Consider the following 13809-nt stretch of genomic DNA (forward strand, 5'->3'; position numbering starts at 1 on the left):
TCATTTTTTCTTAAACTTTATTTATGAAACATTGCTGATTCAAGCTACTAGTCCAGATTACTAGCATTTAATAGCAGTGGAAAGAAAATAGAGTTTGGAGCCAGACAGACCTGGTTTGAATTCCAGTGCTGCCACTTTTGAACCAATTGTCCTTGAACAAATGACATAATCCCAAGGAATTGCATCATTGCCCAAGCTGGGACACTTCTGAGCATAAAAGGGGGTGTTGTTAATTACTCTGGAACCGCAAGCACAATCGGGGACTGGCCTGGGAAGCCAGACAGATGGTTACTCTATCAGAATGTGACTCACCTCTTAAATTTCTAGTCTTTGGCTTATCTGGGTTGTTGGTAGATGGTGCTTTGTTTTCATTTTTCTACCACAGCTTTCAACTATAAGAAATCAAATCTCCTTCTCCCAGCCCTATGACATCATCTTGAGTCTGTCACATTCAGTCTCAATGTTCTTATTGAGGTTAAGTCACACTTTTCAAGTGTAGAAAAATTCTACAGTCAAGTTTAAATCTTCATATGTAATGCAAAACTTTCCCTCTCCCTGGTATCAGACCTGACTTGTGGATCTAGCATAGGGCAAGGGTGTGCCCTCCTCTTCTGTTTTTCTCTGCTCTTTTAGTCCTCTTTTCTCTTCTCAGTCTACTGCTTCTAGCTCCCCCAGGGTGAGGAGAGTTGAAAAGGAAATTATGGGAAAGGGGCCTCGTGCCCTCTGCTCCGAGCTTCCTCTGGCAACACACCACTGTGCATCACACATGGTATCAAAATCTGTGCCAATTGTGGCTTCAATTTGCATCCCTTTGGCTAATGGTGATGTTGAGTATTTTTCATTTGCAATTCTCTTTTGTAAATTACCTATTTATGTCCTTGGTTGATTTATCTTTCTCAACTTTTTGCAATAATTTTTCTTTCACTTTCTTAAAAAAAAATAAACAACCATCCCTATGCCTAGAAATGATCATTGTTAACATATTATAACATTTTTTTCTATTTGTTTTTTTTTTAAAGACTTTAATTTTTTTTAATTTCAGCTTCTTATGGGGGTACAAAAGTTCAGGTTACATACGTTGCCCATGTGCCGCCCATCCCCCCGAGTCAGAGCTCCAAGCGTGCCCATTCCCCAGACAGTGCGCAACGCACTCATGATGTAGGCATACACCCATCCCCTCCCCCCATCCCCCACCTCAGTCTGATATCCAATTGGTATCATTCCCAAATGTGCATTTAGGTGATGATCAGGGAAACCAATTTTCTGGTGAGTACATGTGATGCTTGTTTTACCATTCTTGGGATACTTCACTTAATATAATGGGTTCCAACTCTCTCCAGGAGAACCAAAGAGATGTCATATCACTGTTATTTCTTATAGCTGATTAATACTCCATGGTATACATATACTAAAATTTACTAATCCATTCATGAATTGATGGGCATTTGGGTTGTTTCCACATCTTTGCAATTGTGACTTGTGCTGCCGTAAACATTCGGGTATAGCTGTCTTTGTCATAGAATGACTTTTGTTCCTTTGGGTAGATGCCCAATAATGGGATTGCTGGATCGAATGGTAGGTCTACTTGAATCTGTTTAAGGTATCTCCATAATGCTTTCCACAGGGGTTGCACCAGTCTGCAGTCCCACCAGCAGTGTATGAGTGTTCCTGTCTCTCCGCATCCACGCCAACATGTGTTGTTTTGGGACTTTTTGATAAAGGCCATTCTCACTAGAGTTAAGTGATATCTCATTGTGGTTTTGATTTGCATTTCCCTGATGATTAAAGACTTTAATTTTTAGAGCAGTTTTAGGTTCACAGCAAAATTGAATGGAAGGCACCGAGATTTCCCGTATATTCCTGTCCCCACATTTACAGCCTCTCTCATTATCAACATCCCCTGCCAGAGTGGCACATTTGTCACAATCAATGAACTTGTATTGACACATCATTATCACCCAAAGTCCATAGTTTACATTAGAGTTCTCTCTTGGTGTTGCAAATTTTGTGGATTTGGACAAATGTATAATGATATGTATCTGCCATTATAGCATCATACATAATAGTTTCTTTGTCATAAAAATTTTCTGTGCTCCATCTATTCTCTCCTCCCTTCCTCTAAGTCCCTGACAATCTGTGATCCTTTTACTGTCTTCATAGTTTTGTGTTTCTATCTGTTTTTAATAGACGAAATAAAACACTGCAGGTAAAATTGAGCTACACTTTATAGCCACAGTAACCATGAACTCTAAGTAGTATATTATTGTGTGTGTTTTCAGTACATATACATGGTAAAATAGTGTACCCATATTCTCTTATTTGCATCCTTAGTCAACAATATGCTTTATAGATCTTGCTATTACATATGTAACAAATAAGCATATATTCTTTTTAAAAGTTTCTTTTAATTGCTATATAATATTCCATAAGTATATATTATGTAAAATTTGTAGCTGCCATATAATATTCTATCACGTTTCTAAGGTTTGACTATTACAAGCAATGTATCAGTGAACACCCTTGGACATATCTTCCTCTGTGTGTGCAAATATTTCTTGAAGATAGTTATTTAAGTGGAATCTCCGAGTGATAAGATATATGCATTTTAATTGTATGAGCTACTGACAAAATGCTTCCCACTTTGTACTCCTGCCAGGAAGATATAGTATACTCTATTTCTCCACGTTCTTACTAGCAAGTGACATTGCCAAACATTTCAATTTTTATCAATCTGATGAGTGAGATTGTTAAACTAAATTTGGCCTGAGGATGTCTCTCTACGTAGAGTTATTAAGTAATAAATGGCAACCTAACTTGTTAGATAAACAAGTTGAAAGCCTAACATAGGAGTAATCTCAGCCAATCACAGCAGCCGAGCTTCAGTCAATCAAGGCTGCAAACTGACCGTGTTCAAATCAGGCAACCCCGGAGCTGTTACCAATACAGCTGTTTCTGTCTCTCGCTTCTATTTTCTGTCCGCAAATTCACCTCCGTTCATGCATCCAAATACAATAAGTATAAAATCACTACAGAAGTTATAAAGGGAAAAGCTGGTATAAAATTGCACAAAAAATGAACTTTTTTAATGCCTGCCCAGCTTGTGGAAGTGAGCTCTCTGTACCTCTTCTGGCTCTGAGGGCTGTCTCGAAGGAGACTTGTTCTTTGCTCAGTTAAATTCTGTTAAATTGAAATTGTCTAAAGTTTTTCTTCTAATGAGATATAAAATTGTGTTTTAATTTCTAATTGATTTATTTGCTGCCTCCCTGTCCATTATTCAATTAATATTGAATGTGAATAGTGGTTTTCATGCTTATCGTTCACTCGTTTCTTCATTTGTTAATTCTCCATTTGTATTTTTTGTCCATTTTTCTTTCAGGTTAATAGTTTTTGCTGGTGTTTTAATAGATTGTTGACTTATTAGCCTTGATTTTTTGTTCTAACTTATATTTTACTTTTAAGATTTTTTTGTGGTGGTTTGGACACTGAAATGATAATTTTTCGAGCTATATATCCACTTTTCCCTTTATGATTTTTATAGTGCTTTTATACTTATGTTTGGATGCATGCATGGAGGTGAATATGGTTACAAAGCTGTTTTCAGATGAAGAAGGAATTTTATTAAAGAACCCATACTGCCTAACCAATATTCTTAAATAGAATAGCAGGCAAACTTACATGAAAAAGTTAATATTTAATGTGGTAAGAAGTAAAAATATTACCCGAAGTTTTAGCAAGGTGTAATTTTGTTTTGTCAGAGTTAAGGGAGTATATCGTGAGCGTAGCTTCATACTAGTTCATTCTTTGCGAGTACCAGGACAATCCCAGTTCAATTAACTCTAAGATAACACTTAGTGATGACTATTTATTTCTGGACTGCATGTAAAAAACAACAAAACATTTTTAAGGAACTCTTTTGAAAGATTTTGTATTTGAGTAGTATATTCCTTTTAATGTGTACATAACCAGCAAAATAAGGTTATTCCGGGAAGAATGGGGCACAACTATAACATAAAGACAAGTAAAATTATCATGTGGGCCTACATAAACAAACATAAGCATAATCAGCCTCTTTTAATAAGTGACATTTGAAATTCCCAGGTTAGCACAATGAACCTTCCTGATATTACACAGAGACACTCTCTGACTGACATTTCCTGAGTGTAAATTCTGCTCCATCTGTAATTGTCGGAATTGATTATTTAAGAGTCAGCCGGATGCTATACTTTGCTGGACCTGGCATGTGTCTGAGTCCCTGCCTCCCAGGACACTATTCAGCATGCATAAGAATCTATGCTCTTCCAGGATGGGACACCTGCAAAGAAACCCAAGATTCATGAAACAGATTTGCATGGGGTGGTACCCTGCATAGAGAAAACACTCATTGGCTACTGGGCCACTGTAGATAAAAGTTATAAGTAAACTATTACTTTTCAGCCACTGGCCTGCAAAAATAATGAAACAAAAATTCTCACCCGTGGTTTCCAAATATTAAAATGGCTCCAAATCCAAGTCACTAAAGCTACCCACATTAGAGACACTTTGTGATTCCTCAGTTGAAAAACAAGCTCTAAACCCAATGAGGATCTTCGCAGCAATGCCAGCGTATCTATTATTAATCGTAAGGGCTCTGGGCTCAAATGTCTTTTGCTATATATGGGACAATCTTATTACCTTATTTCAACTGATTCTTTGAATGAAGATTATTTTCTCAATTTTCCCTGTAGTTGTTGGAATAATGTAATCACTTCAGCTTCACGCAGAATTCCCTTTTGTATCTGGTGGCAGAAGCTCTCCTATCTTCAGATGTAGAGAAGACGGGGCACTTTTGAAACACATCCAGTGTCACATGCTCAACCCTGGGTGTGTTTTTAATGCAATTTGTTATTTAACCCTCACAACAGCTTGCAAGTTTGATGTCACGGTCCATGGCTTCTACTGAAATGTAGAGAGAGACCACAGTCACTCAGTTTGTACATGGGCAGCCCAAGGTTCAAACCCATGTTTGTTGGACAATAAGTTATTCCTCTCTTTGCTGTTGCACTCTTACTGTACTTATTAGATGTTCTCATTAAGAAAAAAAATAACTGGATGATTTTGGCCAAGCCACATTACCTTTTTATCATCTTCGTTGGCCTACTTCATTGTGTAGAAAATGAGAGGAATGAACTAAAGAATTATAAGCATTCTTTTAATCTCACAAGTTTTTCCCACTTTTGTAAAGAGGAATGGAAATGTCAAGGTTTCTAGATGAGTAATTTGATACAAAGAAGTGAACTGCTATCAAAATGAGGCAAAGCCTTCAAAAGACACGTATGGGTATGGTTTCGCTCCATAAGAAATAAAACTTTTCCTATTTAAAAATTTTTGTAATATACAAAATTACTGAAACACTTACAGTGCAACTTTTACTTCTGGCAATAGCAATGATTTTTAAAAAATTTGTCAATTTACAATCCAATCAACCTTGTTTTTCCTCCAAATGTTTATTTAGCATATGATGTGTTAAGAATCAAAATACCAAGTAATAAACAGGCATTTCAATAGCAACAAAATTTATAAAAATATCCAGGAATTAATTAGAAATTTATGGGCTCCATAACTATGGACAGGACAGAAAATTTGACTAAGCACATCAAAATATTTTCTTGGAAGAAAAGGTTTATTGTAGAAAAGTGATAGATTCTCTTCATATTAGCATAAATTTAATAAAATGCCAACAAAAAATTCCACATGGTTTTTGGGGAAACTTAATATGATGATCTTCATGTTTTTATGGAATAAAGTCATAAAAAAGCCAAAAATATTTTTTTAAATGAAGGTAAATAGGGTCATGGGAAGACGCTTGCCAGATTTCCAATTTTATTATAATTTTGGTTCTTAAAATTATAAGCAAAGTTTTGATGAAAAAATGAGAGAGTAGATGTTCTTACTTATCCAATATATCAACTTAATCTTTTAAAGATTTAGTTGGGGTATGAAGGAATTTGGTTATGAATTGTGCAAAATAGTAAAGGATGAGATTAGACCTCTTAAGACAAAGAGTGAAGGCAGGGTTGTGGCTCATTAGCAACCTCACCTCAACACACTCATCAGGTGTATCTATATATAGAGTGAGGCAGGAAGGTATGTTACTTAGGATGGAATTCAGCTCTGAACATATAGCTCAGAAAGGAATAAAGCTGTGCTCCAAAATATTCTCAGTTTCCTATTCCAGAGCACACTTTGTCATTCCTAAAGAATAGTCTACATCATTTGGATCCAAGATGGCAGCATCCACACTGGGCGGGAAGCAGCAGGAAGAGACCACTAAGTGGAAGAGGGTCATGGGCCAACAGCCCTAAAGGAAGGTGCCTGAAGGTTGCCTTCTTCTTATATCACATTGGCCAAAACTTAGTTGCATGTTCCTTCTAGTTGCCAAGGAAGACTGGAAATTTTGCCTTTTTCTGAGCATTCCAGTGCCCAGTTAAGATTCTACTGTCATGGAGAAAATGGATATTAGAAGACAACCAATGGTGTTCACCATAAAAGGAGAGAAACAGAATTGAAGGAAGGGAAATTGAAAATGTATTATAATTTGGGATTTGGGAATACCTTTGTGAATTAGTCTCTGAATTAAGCATAGATGGGGTATTTCTTGGCTCCCTTGGCATGAATGATATCATGAAACAAACAAGACCAAATCTCCTGAAATCCTGAAATCCTGAATCTCCCAAATCCCCTGAAATCTCAGAGTCACAGCTTCCGGTAGCATTAATTCATGCTACTCCAGAGCCTAAACAACACAATACTAGGAAAAAGAGCTTCTCAGAAAATGAAACAAAAAGGAAAAATTTATGAAGACATGGAATCGTGTTGTGTATAATATCTTAATCCGTTTTAAAGCTGAAAATTTTGATGATATTGTCTGGAACCATAACCAACATAGAGTGGCAAACTGCCAAAATAAATAAACATTTTTCTAAATCATTATATGTTATTGTCTGCCCAGCATTTCACCATAATTCATTTTACCAAGACCCCATTGTTGGATTACCACATACATGCAGTTTTGTCATCGCAGGGAAGGCAAACTGTAGCTCGACCATGAGAATGCCTCCTATTATCAAAGTCAAACAACTGCTCAACTGTTACAGAACCCATTTAGCTTAAGCCTCCTGCTCTGTTTTCCCCACAGCAATTGTCCTGGTAAACCGTTAATCCCAAATTGCTCACTGGGCTTTAAAGGATTTTTTTTCCCTCTTTCCCTTTAATCAGTGCAAGCAAAGCAAACCGCAAATAACTCTTGACTTTCAGGTATCAAAAGCTGTTTTCCAGGTCTGTGACAGGTTCAGTTGAATGTATACAACCAAGGATGCAGATGGATGCATGGAAAGATCTGGTGCCCAGATGGCCTACCTAGTCTCGTTTTTTTATTTTTTCAATTGAGCCAATACACAAAAATCAGGATATTTCATATAAACATCCAGAGTTCCAGCATCTCTTAAAATATCTGACAGTTCCTGACCCGTACACTCAGGTGACAACATTGAGTAAGAACTGGTCAGTGACCACACTCTCTAGGACATGCATTCCACCTCCCCTCAGACCTCAGCATTATGTCCTTGACTCTGAGACCATGTGTCACTTGCATTTATAAGCACGTAATGAGCATTGGTCTTCTCACTAAAGGGAAACTTTTCTCTCTGACTGTGTCTCCATCAAAACTGAAAAAGTAAAAAATAAACCAAAAAGGCCATACGCTTCAAGAAAAATTTGAGAAAGCACGTTAGTAGAATTTCAAGTTTCTTAATTGCATGTCACATCAGCTCACTTATACTATCACCTTCCTGTCCCCAAAAGGTATCTGAGTTTGAGACCCTGGCATACCTGGTATATAGCCTACTCCTGAAATATTTACCCAATGGGAAATCTTACTGTAAGTTTCATCTAGTAAGAAGAACCATCTCTGTAACTTTATCCACCTCATTCTCCATCATAACATAGCTCTGTCTCCAGGTGATTGTCTCATACCCCTGGTTATGCTCAAGATCCCATTCATTCTCACTGTCTGGTAGCTTTGCCTCAATGCTAAGTCCATCTGTTTTTCACATCTCTACTCTTTTCCTGCACAGATCTCATCAGCTGTAAAGAAAACTGTTACTTCCCTTTACTACTACTGTTTCTTCCTTTCATTGCTCAGATACTTAAGCAGAAAGTGTGTGGTCCCTGCTTTAAGTTTTGTATCATTCCTGCCATTTACTACACATATCCCAAGCCAACTTTGGCTCCATGAAATCTGGGGTCAATTCCAACAACTTCCTTGATAATTCTCTCATCAAGATGACCAATGGTCTCCTTCTAGCTGCTTACAGTTACTTGGCTTTCATTGAGCTGTTTTTTTTTTTTCCCCTATATTGAGTTTCCATGCATTCTTGAGACTGTCTTGCTCTTGAATTCCCTCATAACTGTGGTCCCCAACCCCTGGGGCACGGACCAGTCCAGTCCGTGGCCTGTTAGGAACTGGGCCACACAAAAAGAGGGGAGTGGCGGGCAAGTGGCGAAGCTTCATCTGTATTCACAGACACTCCCCATCACTCCTCCGCATTGCTCGCATCCCCACGTAAGTTCCGCCTCCTGTCAGAGCAATGGCAGTGTCAGATTCTCATGGGAGCACGAACCCTACTGTAAACTGCACATGCGAGGGATCTAGACTGTGGCTCCTTATAAGAATCTGATGCCTGATGATCTGAGGTGGAGCTGAGGCGGTGATGCTAGTGCTGGGGAGCAGCTGCAAATACAGATTATCATTAGCAGAGAGGTTTGACTGCACAATAAATGTAATGTGCTTGAATCATCCCCAAACCACCCCACTGTCCCGGTCCATCTATGGAAAAATTGTCCATGAAACTGGTCTTTGGTGCCAAAAAGCGTGGGGACCACTGCCTTATGATATACAGCCCAGATTTTCCCACCACCTAGCTGTGAGGGACTCCTCTGCTTCTTTATTTTTTCTCTGTGAACTTTAAATATTCTCCTGGGGAGAGTTTATTGATATTTACAGCTCTCATTACTACATGTATCTTATATGCCCCCAAGATATGCATCTTTAGGAAGCCTTTTACCCCAATATATGTATAGCCTTCTAGATTTTGAAAAGTATTCTTTACTTAGAATTAATTTAGTGAATAGGGTATCATATTGCCAACTGCTAATGTTGATATTATTATTCCCATTTTAGGAATAAGTGACTCCGGAGAAGTTAATATGCACCTGCTCAAGAGTGATCAGGAATCAGTGTAATTTTCAGCATCTGGATAAAGAACTTGGTGCTGGGAAAAACGGCAGCTTATGAAAATGATTAGGCACCATGAGTTAATAGTAGAAAGTCCACATGGCGATGGAGCAGAGAATTTTAATTCATATCAGAGAATCTTAACTAGCTCTATCACTTAATAGTTATATGACTTTATTAGCTACATTAAGTAATTGCTTTGACCTGTTTCCTTATCTTTAAAATGAACAATTTAATAATAACCAAATTGCCTGAAGCCAGGGTCTGGAACCCACTTCTTGCTTATGGCATGAAGTCTTCCTCCCACTTGTGTTCTTGCTCACCCTGTCCACACCACTGGGATTGTCCACTTCCTGCTCCTGCAGGTGGCCTTGTCATGAGTGTGACAAAGCACCAGCATGCCCCCAACACAACTCCTGCTGGGGCCTGGCATGTGCTCCTCAGCCCCAGGGAGGTGATGGCTCCTCTGCTCAGCCAGAGTCATGAGGAGGTACTGTGGCATCCATGTAGGTGCCTATCATAATATTTTTGAGATGTTCCTGCAGCTATGACCCATCCTCACAGGGAACTCCTTTGGATACCGAAATTAGTTCCTTGATATACCTGATTTCACTGGCTGAGGTGGCCATGTCAGAATGTCCACACAGCAGGGCCCTAGGGTCAGCCTTTGGTTTGGTAGGAGGGGCTTGTCTAGGAGCCTTCCTTAAAACTGCACTTAGATAGCAAGTTCATTATTTTACATACATGCCCTGTGTATTTGAGGTGATTTGAAGGTGCTAAGGGAAACCTGCTTCTAAGCCACTGGGAAGCACCAGCCACCTTCACCTTGGAAGTTGCCATCTGTGCCGCTGGCTACGTCTCCTGTAGGGGAGCTGCAGAGCCTTGTGGGTGGGCTGCTCCCCAGTCCTGACCTGGTTTGTACGTCTTCTTCCCACGCATGCAAACATCCATTTGCTGATGATTTGACAGTGTCCACGCACTTTCCTGAGGTGTGACACAGTCTTCTGAAAACCGTCTCAGCCTCCCATCCAAAGTCACTCAGCTGTTAATAAAATGACCATCTTGTTAGCCACACTGGCTCTTTCTTCTCTTCTCCTTTACATAATAGATCAAATCATTCTTTAGATTTAGAATCTTGTAATTCTTTTTGTCCATGGGATCAGTAGTGATGACCCCTCTTTCATTTCTGATACTAATAACTTGTATTTTCTTTTATCCTTGCCTAGCCTGGCTAACCAAGGCTCTTTTCAAAGAACCAGCTTTTAGTTTAATTGATTTTCTCTACTGTTTTCCTGTTTTCAATTTTATTCACTTCTACTCTAATTTTTATTCTTTCTTCTCACATTGGGCTTAAATCACTTTTCTTTCTCTAGATTCCTAAGGTGGAAGATTGGATTATTGATTTTGGATCTTTCTTCTTTTCTAGTATATGCATTCAATGCTGTAAATTTCGCTGTAAGCACTGCTTTTGCAGCATGTCACAGTTTTTGATAAGTTGTATTTTCATTTTTATTTTGTTCAAAATATTTTTAAAATTTATATTGAGAGTTCTTCTTTGATCCATGTATTATTTAGAAATATATTGTCTAATCTCCAAAAACTGGAGGATTTTCCTGCTCTCTTTGTATGAGGGATTTCTAGTTTAAGTCCATTATGGTCTGAGAGCATACTTTGTATGATTTCTATTTTTTTTAAATTTGTTAAGGTATTGTGTTATGGCTTGCAATTTGGTCTATTGTAGTGAATGTTCCATGTGAGCTAGAGATGAACATATATTGTGCTGTTTTGAAATGGAATAATCTATAAATTTCGATTATGTTAATTTGATTGGTAGTGCTTTCAGGTCAAATATATCCTTGCTGATTTTTTGCCCAATCCATTAATTGATTAGAAAAAAGATGTTGAAGTCTTCAACTATAATAGTGATTTGTCTATTTTAATTGCAGTTTTGCCTCACATATTTTGATACTTTGTCATTAGTAATATACATATTTAGGATTAATACGTCTTCCTGGAGACTTGACCCCTTTGTCACTATGTAAGGCCCTCTTTATCCCTAATATTTTTCTTTGCTCTTAAATCTGCTTTTTCTGAAATTAATATAGCTATTCCAACTTTCTTTTGATTAGTATTAGCCTGGTGTATCTTTCTCCATTTCTTGACTTTTAGTGTATTCTCATATTTATATTTAAGGCAGGTTTCTTGTAAATAGCATATAGTTGGGTTGTGGGTTTTTTTTTTTTTAAATATACTCTGTCAATCTCTGTCTTTTAAATGGTGTATTTATACCATTCACATTTAAGTAATTATTGGCATGCTTGGATTAATAATTAGCATGTTTGTAACAGTTTTCTATTTGTTGTATTTGTTGTTCCTTTTTTTCTTTTTCTTCCCTGTCTGCTGTCTCTGGTTTTAATAAAACATTTTGTATAATTCCATTTTATCTCTTCCCTTAATATATCAATTATACATCTTTCAAAAGAAATTTTGTTGATTGCTTTGGAGCTTATAAAATACATTCACAACTAAATTCACTTTTAAATAATATCATACCACTTCATATGTAGTACAGGTACTTTGTAACAGAGTATTCTCATTTCTTCTCTCCTGTCCCTTATGACATGCTGTCATTCATTTTATTTATCCATGTGCTATAATTGCCCAATACATTGTCACTATTATTGCTTTAAGTGAAATTATTTTAGGTCAATTTCAAATCTAAATAATAAAAAGAGTTATTAGAATGTTTTTGATTTCTATCACTTTGATTCTTAGAGTTTCCTTTTTTCTATTTACTTAAGTATATGTTGTTCTTCCATGTTGTCTATTTTTTTGCATAAGAGCCCTAAATATATTTATCTTAGTTATTTTAAATTCCCAGTTTCATAATTCAAAGTTTGTTTCTATATCTGAGTCTGATTTTGATGCATGCATTATATCTTCAATTTGTGGTTTTTTTGATTTGTAATTTTTGGTTGAAAGCCAGACATGATATATGAATTAATAGAAATGGAAGTAAATAAGATTTTAGTGTGAAGTTTTAAGTTAATCTGGCTAGATAATGTGATATTTTTATTGTTTGCTATAGCTATAGGTTACAGAGGTTTAAAATTCTTTCAGTGTTCTTGTTTTTGTCTCTCCTGTTGACTTTGGGCTTTTCTAAGAACTCCTACTCAGGTAATGTCTGGGTCTTGCAGCTCTTTCAGCTGTAATACACTATTATTATACTGGAGTCCAGTTCAGATGGTGGAACTGTGTTAAGGATGGAGGGTGTTCAATGAATTTATGGTAATATCTCAGTTTTAAGTGGACCCGTGACATTCAGAAGAGTTTCTTAGTCCCTCTCTCATCCCTACCTCATTAGGTGAGACTGGAAGTCTAAAATGGGCGAGAGTGGAAGAAATTCCCATCCCCCAGGTGGGATAAGGCTCCGTAAAGTCTTTTTCCTGGAGAGTAGGCTTTCATTTTAGAGAATGCTCTGGGCTTGTTTCACTGTGGTTACTCTTCCTCTTTTCCTGCCTGAGTGACGAGGAGATCATTTTTGGCTCTTCATAATGAGAACCTGATGGGGTTCCCGGAGGTAAGACCTATGAACGTATTTCCCACGCCTACACTGCTGACAATGTTCTCTACTCTCAGGCTAGTTCATTCTCTGCCTGCAGAATATCCTCAAGTTGATCATGTAAGTGTTCCTACTACTTTATGGCTCTAGCATTTTTGCTCTAGGCAAGTGGATCTCTGCTGTGACTTTCTGGATGTGCCAATCTCTTCAAATTCAGGGATTTGCTCTGTGATCTCAGTTCTCTGAGAAGTCCATAAAAATCCATGAAAAGTCTTTGATTTTCAGTTTGTCCAGGTTTTTCTTGTTGTAAAGATGGAAGTGATGACTTCTAAGCTCTTTCTCTGTTAGAGCTGAAACTGGAAGTTTTCAACTCTTTTTTAATCACTTCTTTGTATTGCACTACCAATCTGATTTATGCCCTTCTCATTCTTTTTCCAGGGCTTTCTAGGAGCCTCCTAAATGGCCATTCTGCCACAAGCCTCAAACATTTCCTGACATCAGAAACAGCACTTCCGTTACGCCAGTCCCCTGTTCATCAGCTACCAATGATCACTGGTTGCCTACTTAAAAAAATAAAAATTTTCTATCCTGACATTCAAGGCTATTTGCTGCCCTTATGCATAATTTGCCTTCAGCTACTTTCCAATGAGAAGCTGATGATCCAGATCAGGAATGCTATCTCATTGCCACTCCAACCTTAACTATGCTCATTGTTGCCTGGAACACTCAATAACCTTTGTCAAATGAATCCTTACCCTTCCTTTTGGTTCTGTCTGGTTCCATCTCCGTGAAGCATTTTCCCACTACTCTGTGCACCATACATTTTTACATGGGTAGAAAGAACAATATTCCTGGAAGAAACGTTAGAAGCCTTTGGATTCATGAGACAGATGAAAGTGCTGGAGTGAGTTGAAGGGGCTTTCTCAAGGACACACAGGTAGTTAGAGTTAGAACTAGACTCTGAACCCACCTCCCA

The sequence above is a fragment of the Eulemur rufifrons genome, chromosome 9 (assembly GCF_041146395.1).
Source record: "Eulemur rufifrons isolate Redbay chromosome 9, OSU_ERuf_1, whole genome shotgun sequence".
Lineage (NCBI taxonomy): Eukaryota > Metazoa > Chordata > Mammalia > Primates > Lemuridae > Eulemur > Eulemur rufifrons.